This window comes from Onychomys torridus, chromosome 7 (assembly GCF_903995425.1).
Source record: "Onychomys torridus chromosome 7, mOncTor1.1, whole genome shotgun sequence".
NCBI classification, from domain to species: Eukaryota; Metazoa; Chordata; class Mammalia; order Rodentia; family Cricetidae; genus Onychomys; species Onychomys torridus.
In genome coordinates, this window is record NC_050449.1 from 46,379,669 (window position 1) to 46,391,565 (window position 11,897).

The following is an 11,897-nucleotide window of genomic DNA, read 5'->3' on the forward strand; positions in this document are numbered from 1 at the left end:
TGGTTCTGACAGGTCTGTAGTCCATACTTCTGAGTCTGAGTCTTTCACAGTCAACTTTTGAGACTGAGAAAAAAAAAAAGCTCCGGCTTTTGATCTCCTGGTTCTACTGAGAGTTTTCCAGGTCTTATCTGGGACACAGAAGCTGTACACTATCCATCTCTTCTTGGAAGCCATAAGCCCAGGCTGTCCCAGCTGCCACCTGAAATGGATGGATGGGTTACAGTACAGAGGAAATATCAATAATTTAAAAACAAAACACAACCCCCAAACACGAAACGAACACAAGGTTTCAGTACAGTAAAGATGAATAGGAACAAAAAGAACATTGATTGATGCTAAGCATCACCCCTACCACATTGGTCTGGAGAACCCTCCTTCTGGTCTCACTTTAACTTTGCTCCTCTATCAGCTTACATAATCTGTTAGTGCTGTGACTACCCATCACTTCCTTTGAGACGCTTACAGCTCCACCCATTTCCATTCTCCGCCAAAAGTAAGTGAACTGTTCATTCTAGAGTCTAGCAGAATCCTAAAATGACCTTCAATGACCCTCTCCTGTATTTATCTTTCCTGATTTGTACAATATGAGACATCACTACTGACACTCTATTAAATTATGAGGCAAAAAGATTTTTGTCAGTGTAATTAAAGTTGTTAATTAGTTTACTTTGAGGTAATCAGAAGAGAAAGTATTCATGTGGGCCTGACCTTATCGCATGAGCTCTTTAAAAGTTTTCTCTCGATGGTTTCTGAAGGGGAAGTAAGAGATAGGAAGCACAGTGTGGGCTTGATGTGCCTTCACTGGGGACAATGGAAATAAATGTAGGCTTCCCAGAGATGAAAGAAAATGGCACCAGCATCTAGCAAGAAAATGAAGGCTCCAATCCCACAATCACAAGGAAGTGGGTTCTCTCAGGAGAGTAAGCTTCAGAAAAGAACATCAAAACTCATGAGACGCTCTTGGCTGATACCAGCTTTTCAGTCTGGCAAGACTGTGGGCAGAGGACACGGTGACATCATGACCTAACTCAGACCTAAGTCTGAAGCCGTGAGCTAATAAATGTGTGTTGTTGTTTTTTTGTTTTGTTTTGTTTTGTTTTTTGTTTGTTTGTTTGTTTTGCCAGAGCTGAGGACTGAACCCTTGTACTTGCTAGGCAAGCACTCTACCACTGAGCTATGTGTGTTGTTTTAAACCACTAAGTCTGCCTGTCACCACTGTATCATAACTGCCCTGTGCTTTCTATTACCAGAGAGAGAGAGAGAGAATAACTAACTATACCTAGTCCATGTTTGTATTAAAGTATTGTTACTTGAATTAGACTCATTAAGTGTGATAAATAAATATTATCATAAAACATAATAGTGACCAACATATATCATTTAGCTGTTATTGTTACTATGGCAGAAAGCTTTTAAAGAAGTTGCCAAGTCAATGTATTAACCCAAGAGGTGTTGACAAGTATCTGGATGGATGAATTCATCTTAGTGAATTCCCATTGCATTTTCAGTCAATATCACAACATGCATCCATTCAGAAAACGGAGGTCAAGGGAAGCAAAATGGAAGAAAAGACATTAAAAGTGAAATAAGAAAGGACAACGCATGAACAACATTCAACAAGTCCATTTAGCTACAAAAGTAGATTTCTCTAGAGGATAAATGGAAGGTCAAGTTGGAAAGGTGTTGGTCATATTATGGAAATGCTGAAGACCACCCTTGGTTGATTATACATTATCCTTTAGGAAATGGGGAGCAGTGATAGTGTTGCACAAAGGACTGGCATGGTTAATGTGTTTTTGGGTAGACATGTGATAATCATCTTCAGGATGCACCAGGCAAGGCAGATTCTGTAGAAAGAGACATCAGTTAAGAAGGCTGCAAGATATTAGAGGCCACACTACTACAAAGGAGCAGTTAGAGACAGCAGGGATCTAAGCAGAAGTCTGATGAGAGAGACACTACTACAGAGGGGACAGAGGGGCCATCTTGCCATTGACAACAATGGTCAAAACCTCGCTGCTCACTCTGCAGACATGCATCGAGCATCCCCTTTGGAGAACCTCCCAGCAGTTCCTCCACTTAGAAAGAGGGTGACTTCTAGACCTAGCCTGATATAACTGACAAGCTTCAAACTGTGAATCAACATTAGCAAAAGATCTTCCTGCAGCTGTGGATTTGCAACAACTGATAACACCATTTTTTTCTAGCATTTTTACTTTTGAAGTGACTTGGAATTAACTGAGTATGAATATGACTGAACTTCCCTAACAATCATGTCCCTTCAACAGACAAAAGAAAAAAAAAAAAAGACCTTGGTTGCTAGCTGGCTGTGCCTACCACATGTGGGCAAGCTCCTAGAAACCCTATCCTCTGCATCCTTGGGCTAGACTTTGTTGGGCATCCTTCTGGGGTCTTTGATGTAATTAAAGACTAGATAGTTATAATTTCCTTATTTATGAGAAAAGATACATTAGATATGAAATCTCAGACTCATAAATATAGGATAGATTGGATATCTTCTTTAATTTTGCCAAATATAAATAGACTAGATATTATAAATACACTAGATATTATATCTATAATTCTTGCTTGATAATTGTTTTGCTATATGTAATTTTACTATATTAAAGTTAAAACCTTCCTTTTTGAAAAGAAAGAAAAGAGGAAGTGCTGGGATGTCTTTATGTATGCTGTGAAAATGTGTGGCTATGACTGATTGATAAATAAAATGCTGATTGGCCAGTAGCCAGGCAGGAAGTATAGTATAAGCAGGATAAGCAGAGAAGAGAATTCTGGGAAGTAGAAGGCTGAGTCAGGAGACACAGCCAGCTGCAGCCATGAGAAGCAAGATGTAAGGTACCAGTAAGCCACAAGCCACATGGCAACTTATAGATTAATAGTAATGGGTTAATTTAAGATATAAGAACTAGATAGCAAGAAGCCTCTCACAGCCATACAGTTTATAAGTAATATAAGTCTCTGTGTTTACTTGGATCTGAGCAGCTGCAGGAGCCAGATGGACACAGAAAAACTCCAGCTACAAGACTTCCCTCTAGGAAAGAATCTACTGAAGCTTCAGCTGGATCCTCCCAGAAATGTGAGCTCTGAAATCCTGAGTGAGGATCCTGAGAATGGAGCAATCCTCCCTCCTGCTTATGTGGACAAGGATAGACACAGGAAGCTACACAGACACTGTTTTCCACATCCCCTTTGGGACCTAAACCAAAGCACATCTATTGGCCTGAATTCTATTCTTGACTCCATCTGGGGCCCTGGCCCCTTGAGTTCTGAAACAACTCCACTGGGGCCTTCATTTAGAAAATGAAGACCAGCTTGAGTCCTTTGCATCCTCACTCAGTGTGTCAACTGCCTGTAGTACAACCCTTCATCACCCCACCTTTATTCTTGTGCTTTCTCCACTCCCATTGCAGACCTTCAACCCCTTCAACTTCCCCCTTTCTAAATGTCCTTACACATCCCACAGCAGCCTTGGCCTCTTCACAGACACCCCATCATCCCTCAGCCAAACCCTTGCCCTCAGGAGTACAGTTGACCCTTTGGTCCTCAACACCTCCTCTATCTAGCATGCAACTCCCTGAACAACAGTCTTCACTTCTGCAGCTGACCCTGGGCCTTGGTAAGACATGCAAGCCACCAAACCTCTCAAACCCCCAATGTCTCCCAAACTCAGCTTCACATCCTCCCTGACCAGCCTACACATTGCAGTCATTATGTAAATGAGGCTTGAGCTAACAGTCGGGATATTTTGACCTCTTTATCTTTCCACCATACCCAACCCAGTAAGTCTCAAATTTAGATTTAATCAGTATTGGTCCTTTCTGTTAGAAAAATAAATAAAAAGGAATAAGAGTTGGGGAGAGAGTTCACTCAGTAAAGTGCTTGCCTCTCAAGAATGAAGATCTGAATCTGATCCCCAGAAGCTATGTTAAAAGCCATACATCATGACATCTATACATAATCCTACCACTACAGAAACAGAGAGAGCAGGATCCTCGGGGGTCACTAGCCTGCCAGTCTAGCCTAATCTGTGAGCTGCTGGCAAATAAGAGACTCTGATCAAAGGAAGTAGGTAGTATTTCCAAGGATGACACCCAAGATTGTTCTTTGAACACACACACACACACACACACACACAAGTGAAAAGGAAAAAAAGAGAATCATAGGGCTAGAAGATGGCTTAATGGTTAAGAGAATTCATTGATCTTGTAGAGGACCCAGGTTCAGTTCTCAGTACTCATGTGGCAAAGCCCACAACCATCCTTAACTCCAGTTACAAAAAATATGGCAGCCTCTTCTGGCCTCCATGGACACTGCACTCAGATGGAGCATAGACATGCATGTGGGCAAAACACCAATAAACATAAAATAAAAATATAGAAATCTGTTTTATAAGAAGGAGAGAGAATCATACTAACCAAGGAAGAGTGCTTAAGACTGCTGGAAAATATTCTTAACTTCTATAGCGCCTTCCCACCTTCAGGTCCCACAGTATCTATATTAGGGTAACAGTTATCATTTCTACCAATCTATCTCTCAGCTAGCTTTTCAGCCTGTATAGAAGAAATTGACTTTAGCTCTGCCTCCCCAGAGCCTTCCACAGCCTGGGTCCAAATAGGCACCTAACAAACTCTGACTGAGTAACTTAACTTGCCTTGTAGCTCTGAGGCCTGGCAACGATGAGACATTCCCTGCAGATCCTCCTTTGGTCCTGCAATTCTTTCCTCCAATTTTGAATTCTACATCGGGAAATGGTCTTGCTTGGTGGCAGCAATGTCTTTGCAGTGCTTTGAATTTTGAGGACACCTCTGCCAGTGGGTGTTTCTGTCCAACGTTTGGTTGCAAGGATCGAATAAAGGATGCTTGTAGACAGATGTCTGCACTCCTTGTATAAGCCTGTGCTGTCTTCCACCCTAGCATATGCCCCACAAATGCAGAGTGTCAGCACCAACTGCCTGGCGATGATTCCTTCCTCACATGCTTCTGTCTGATAAAGGCATCAACCACGGAAGCTGGAGTATATATTAAACTGTCTGTTGAGAAGTGAACCACATGAAGTTTAAACATTGTTTAGAGAGAAAACACAAACTCGATAAATCCACTATTTCATACTTCATTCCCTAGAAGATATTGTAGTCTTATGGCATAAAGCCAGCCAACAACATTCAACTTTAAGGGGAAAAAAAAAGCTGGGCTTGAGCTCTAGCTGGGACTCTGGGTAACCTACATAATCTCTCTGAATGCCAATTTCCCCTGAGCCCAAGGTGAGCCTGGTGTAGAGGCGTCAACAGATCAGAACTAACGATGGCTGGGGTGCTGGAGCAGGGTTCAAACAATATTCTCTAGTGGTGGACATTAGTTGGTTAGCTGTTAAATCATGGGAAGATCCCTAGAGTTTGAAGAGAGGGGGAAAAAGAAGTATGACTGTTTACAACTAAAGGCTTGGAAACATTCTGACCTTCCAATAAAAAACACAGCCACCACGTGCTGTGTAGCATCATCTTGTTTCAGCACGTCCTTCTAAACTCCTTAGATGCCCAAGACTATCTCAGGTGGAAAATATGAACTCTTGGTTATTTAGCTTGTTTGAAGAATTAAATGAGATAATTCCATACAAGGAGGCTATAGCATGCCTAAGACAGAATGGGTATTTTCTAAATGGAACCTGTTAATAATGACTGTCAACTCGATAGGATCTAGTCTCACCTACAAGACAAACCTCTAGGAATGTCTGTGAAGGAGTTTCTAGATTAGGTTGATTGAAGTAAGAAGACCTACATAAATGTGGGCAGTGCTATTCCATAGGCTAGGTATGACTGAATAAAGCGGAGACAGTGAGCTGAGCACTATCTCTTCTCTCCTCTTCTTTCTCTTCTCCTCTCCTCTTCTTTCTCTTCTCCTCTCCTCTTCTTTCTCTTCTCTTCTCTTCTCTTTTCTCTTCTCCCTCCCTCTCCCCATCTCTCTTTCTCTCCCTCCCTTTCTCCATCCCTCTTCCCCTCTCCCCCTCCCTCTTTCCTTCCCCTCTTGGTCCCTCTCCATATCTCTCTCCCCTCCCCCCTGTCTCTCTCCCCCTTCTCCTCCATCCTTCCTTTTCCCACTTCCTATGGATTCACCTTAACCAGCTGCCTCATGCTCCTGCATCCTTCACTTCCCACCATGATCAACTCTACCCTCAAACTGTGAGCCAAAGCTTAAGTTTCTTTTGCCAGCATTTTGCCACAGCGTGAGAAAAGTAACTAACAGATCAGCTGATTGTGGCATGGAAAAAATAATCCTGGTCCTTCCTTCCTCCTCACAAAGTTTTTAGAACAAATACTTGAAATTCTGGATGGGAGAACTGTTGAACTGTCAGTCATACAGGTCTATGAGGTCTGCTTGCTTTGCTAAGTGCTGGTAACATCCACTGGGGGTGCACCATGGTCTCCAGAAGGTGTTGATGGCTGTTCCTGGAGGACTTCACCATTTTGGGCTATACTTTACCATTTCACTCCCAAAATTTCAAAAGGCAGACAACACTGTCCAGCTCAGGGATCTAAGTTTCACATATGCCAAGTTGGCCATGCTTGAGAGCCACTTGGCAGACTATTTCGACACTCTGTTTCTTCTCCCAGACTCTGTACCCAGTAAAAGGATGGATGGCCCTCTCAAGATCCAGAATCTAGCCTCTGACTGCCACCAGGAAGGCTGAGAGAGTGATCAACTGATATGAGTGTTTCTACTGACAAAGCCAGACAAATCCTCTATCAGGGAGTAAGCTCACTGGATCCTTGACTGTCTATCACCTATCTGCTTGTCAGGTAAATTAAGGTCACTTAAGGATACCTCACCCACTGCCAAAAGGTGGAGAGTGATTTGACATCAAGAAAGACCTATAGAAATTTAACAGATGGGTAAGCTGAGACCCCAAAGAAGCATTATGTTCCTATTAAGTAGTTAGGTGCACTTGACTTGAGGGAGCCCTTATTTGTCCCAGAATGCCCAAAATACTAGGAAACAGATGCAGTGAGCAGATGATTAAACATAAGAAAGATTACCTACTGCTGGAGCAACAATCCATAAAAAAAAAAACACCTATTTTTTTTAGGCAAAATATAATATTGCCAGGGTATAGGGACTCCTATGCCCAAGCCTTTGCAGAAATGGCAGACTCAGTGTGATGCATTTAAAGACCAAAACTGGACATTCGGTACCAAAGAACTCCACTCAAGAAAAGCAAGCTTTTGCTGCAACAGTTTGGTGTATGAGTGAGTCACATGATAAAAAAAAAAAAAAAAGACCCTCTCCAGAGTCCATTTGTCTTTCCCAGGATAGGCAGCCCTGTGCTTTCCATTGAGGTACCAAAGAGGTCTTCATTGGCAAAGGGTATCAATCAGAGCAGCTGGACTCAGGGCTCCTCCTTGGAGTACCCTCCTCCCAAAAAAATGTTTAATGCAATTGTTTCCTAGTGAAAACAGAAATGAGTCTTTGCTCTTGGTCTTTCTTCCTGAAATCTTCTCACCTAGATATTTCCATGGTCTTCCACATTGCTCAATCCAACTCTCTAGTCACATCCTCAAAGATGGCATTTGAGAGCATCCCGTTTAAAAGAACCCTTCTTATTTTCTCTGTAATATTCACCAGTAACATTAACTTACAGATTCACATGTGTATTCCCAGTCCCCGATATTACATAAGGCCACAAGTGCAGGGCCTTGATCATGTTCATTGACAACCAGGTCTATGTGCTTATGCCTAGAACAATGCTCAGTTAATCATGGAAATAGTAGAAAATCCATAAATTCTTTTTAATAAGAAAAAGAGGAGCTGGCCTTACCAGCATACACAACTATACATACACAAAGGCAAAGATGTCATATAGACCCCCGCCCCCTGCAAAAAAAGACAAATGCCTTAAATAAAATTTTGAAGATTGCCTTCTTTAATAGAATCCTGTCTGTGAAGTAGATATTTCAATATGTTTAGTGACATGGTATAAACACATTTTAGGAGCCAACCACCTCATTACCCTCTTACTTCATCTCTCTGCAGTTCTAATGATTAATTTCCAAATTCAACTTGACTAGGTTAAAAAAAAAAAGACTCAGGGCAAGGGCTAGTGGGAGGTGGGGAGTCAGATGGTAAAGTATCATCATGAAAACATGATAGTTATGATCCCCAGAACCCATGCAAAAATTGGCCACAGTGGTGCATGCCTGTGACCACAGCACAGGAATGTAGGGGGAGACACCCACCTCACAGGATCATCATCAGGGGTTCATACACACAGTGTGTTTATATAATGTTTATATACAGACTCCGACTGCCACAAACATGAAGACACATCACAGCTGAACTTGTTTCTCAAGTCCTTCCTGTCATTTAGATCTGTCCTCTTAGAGACTCACTGGGAGAAGGACACTCATAATTACAAACTCTTTGAATTTCCAACTTTTATTACCTCTCAGCCTTTTAACCAAGACCCAGTGTAATCCCCAACTATTGCAAGAAATGATGCATTCCCTGATGACTCTGAGGTCTGACTGACCATCTCTTTCCCTCCAGCAGCCCACTTGACAGTTTTACCCCCTTCTGCAGTACTAGTTTGCCTGGCCTGGTAAGAGTCCAAGTCTGCTCACCTCCCACCGGTTCTTCCATCATTTGATAAACACAGTGTCACTATACACCCATTAGGTTCCAAGATGGTGATAACACACAAAAAAAGACATAGCCCCTGGTCCTCGGAAGTGTAGACCAGCTAGGAAGAGATGAGCATTTAACTTACCAGAAGAATGTGGGAAGAGGATGAAGAGAAAAAGGAATTTGGGGACAGAGAAGGAATCCAAAGCCATTAATATAATTTGTCTTCAATCCCAAAGATTACATATTTATAGTCACCTATAAAATGACGTTGAAATATACAGAGTCAAAACCCACTGAAATCCCTATCCTAACAATAGTGTGTCAGCAGCACAAGGCCATATAGGGGTTCTCCCAAGGTCGTTGGCCAAGATCTGTACCATAAACACACAGAGCAGAACTCTATGAGTCCTACAGAGTGTTCTGGACCTAGAAGTGGAGCAGAGATGAGCTGTAGCTAGCCCACTCAGGGTTGAGCACTCTGCACTCTCTTATTCTCTGAGCCATGACCAGTTGTGGGAATCCATGTTTATCACCATCTGCTGAAAAATATGAGCTCTGATGAGGGTTGATAAATGTGCCAATCTGTAGATACACTAATCAGTCATTGGGATTCAGTTTAATACTGTATAGAATAATTATAGAGGAAGAGCTACAAGGTTTTAAGGGCCAGAGACAGTTGATGACTTCAAGGGAAAAGTGTTTTTAGGACACAACAGGGTACTTGCATGTGTGAATGGACAGAAGCTGTGATGGCATGCACAAGATCTACATGAGCTCAAGCTGGACAAAATCCTACTATGGAGGAGAGAGATGGGCATGAAGTCCCACCTCCAGCTAAAGAGTGGTTGACAGCTGACAGCTTCCGGAAGAGGGAAAGCCAGTTTTCTTTAAAGGTATAACCTAATAGGTCAACTGCATCTAGGGGATGAGCCCACATCCAAGAGTATATGAGCAGCACAAACTGGATCCAATGATTCTTTTAAAAAGAAAGAGCACACAGAGGTGGGTGGGTAGAAGAGTAGGTGGATCTGGAAGGAGTTGAGGGAAGAGGGGTGAATATAAGTAAAATACTGTATGAAACCTCAAATAATCCATACATTTATATATTTTTGAGTGGAGCCAACTATTAGAATTGACACAGTTCCAGGAAGCAGTGGAGCTCTGGCCACTCAGGATGGAGAAACATTCACCAAGACTCTAGAAAGGTTTGGAAGTAACTACCATGTGGTGATATTTTATTTGTGCTGAAATGTGATTTTATTTGTATGTTAATAAATAAAGTTGCCTGGAAATCAGAGAAAGCCATAGGTGGAAATCAGGCAGTGGTAGCACACACCCTTAATCCAATCACATGGCAGGCAGAGTCTCTGTGTGATCAAGGTCACAGCCAAGCATGTTGACATGAACCTTGAATCCCAGTGCCAACCATAGAGACCTGGAGATCTGTATAGATAGGCAGTGACAAGAAAGTCATATGGTTGGGCTTAGAGCCAATGAGAAGGCAGAACAGAAGAGCAATAAAAGCACAGGTTAGGCAGGAAGAGGTCTCTCTCTCAGGGGAAGATACTGCTGGTGGTAAACTAAAGCTAGATGTGGCTCTTGCTCTGATCTCTTTGGCTATTAAGTCTGTATTTGGCTCTGTGTTTCTTTAATAAGACTGTTTAGAATTTTGTATATACTACTATACCCTAAAAAGGGTGATTATAGACTTACATGGGGCAACACGATAGCACTAACTACATGGAGTAACAACTTCAACTTAAATTAATTAAAATTAAGTAATATTTAAAACTCACTCCCTCAGTCTCACGAGCCATTTATCAAATGCTAACCAGTTAAATGTGACTAATTGTAACTACATTAGCTAGCAGGCACACAGTACATTTTAATCAGTGGAAGAAAAGTTGATTGGATATCAATCCTGATTTTCCTCTGGGAATTCTATCAATTAATGATAATGCCACTTCTTGTGAAGTAAAAAGCTATCATATTTATATAAGCATCTTATCCAGAATCTACTCCACATTTACCCATTGGTAAGTCCTGAGGATCTCTCATTAAAATGAACTCTTAGTTGCTACTTACACCCAGGTCACCACCATCAGAACTCAGAACTCAACCAAATAATCCCCACAACACTAACGTCGAACCAGGCTATTCTTCGACATTGTGTATGGCCATCTCTCTTACTCTATCCAAGTCAGCCCTAACTAAGCAATGAGTAGGTGCTCAGTGAGATCAGCTGACAAAGGTCATAAAAACACTCAGGATTGTGTAAGAAATACACTGTTCATTTCAATACACGGCTGTGTCACAAGCAAAATGAATGTTGGTGTGACTCACACAGAGGTGGGCAGCAGCAAGTGGAAATGGAAACGGGCGCTCCTTACTGGTGCTCACCTCATTGTGTGGATTATTTTCACAAGGCACCTGAGCACATTTCATGCCTCAGTTACAGCAATCTGGTAATGGCAGTCACTACAACAGCGTGTAGTGCTTACAGCAAATGATTGCTTTATCCCCACATCTCTCTTCTAAGCTCTTCAGCACAATTCCAAAGAATTGTCTGGTTCAAAAAAAGGCATTAAAAAACAAAAAGAAATAACCAAGAAATGAAAATTAGTTACATCAAAGGCACAAAACCTGAAAGTATTTAGAGTATGACTTAGTAAACATGCTTATGTGTATTATTTCTGTCCTTAGCAACTTGGAGTGATGTTATCCAATCATGACTGGCATAAAAACTGAGAAACAAAAGAGAAGTCAGATAAGCTAAAGCATAAGATCAGATTAATAGTACATGTGTGACAAACTTTGAAAGTGCCCCACTGTTAAAGAAGCAAAGGCATTTAAAAGATACATAAAATTTTCACAACACAATGTCATTTGGAACATAAAGGGACAAGGGTAAAAACTGTACTCGCAGAATATTAAAACTCTTCTTTCCTTTATATCAATTCTAAACAACTTGTTGTAGAATATTATTTTACACTGTGTTACTTTTGTTTATGTTGCATTTGTTTAACTCTGTAAAGCTGTGTTACTGTGCCTGTGTAAAACACCTGATGGTCTCATAAAGAACTGACAGCCAATAGCAAGGCAGGAGAAAGGACAAGTGGGGCTGGCAGGCAGAGAGAATATATACAAGGAGGAATCTTGAAAGAGGAGAAGAAGGAAGGAGTAGACCAAGAAAGAGGACATCAGGGACCAGCCACCCAGCTACACAGAGAATAGGAAACAATGAAAGGTATACAGAAATA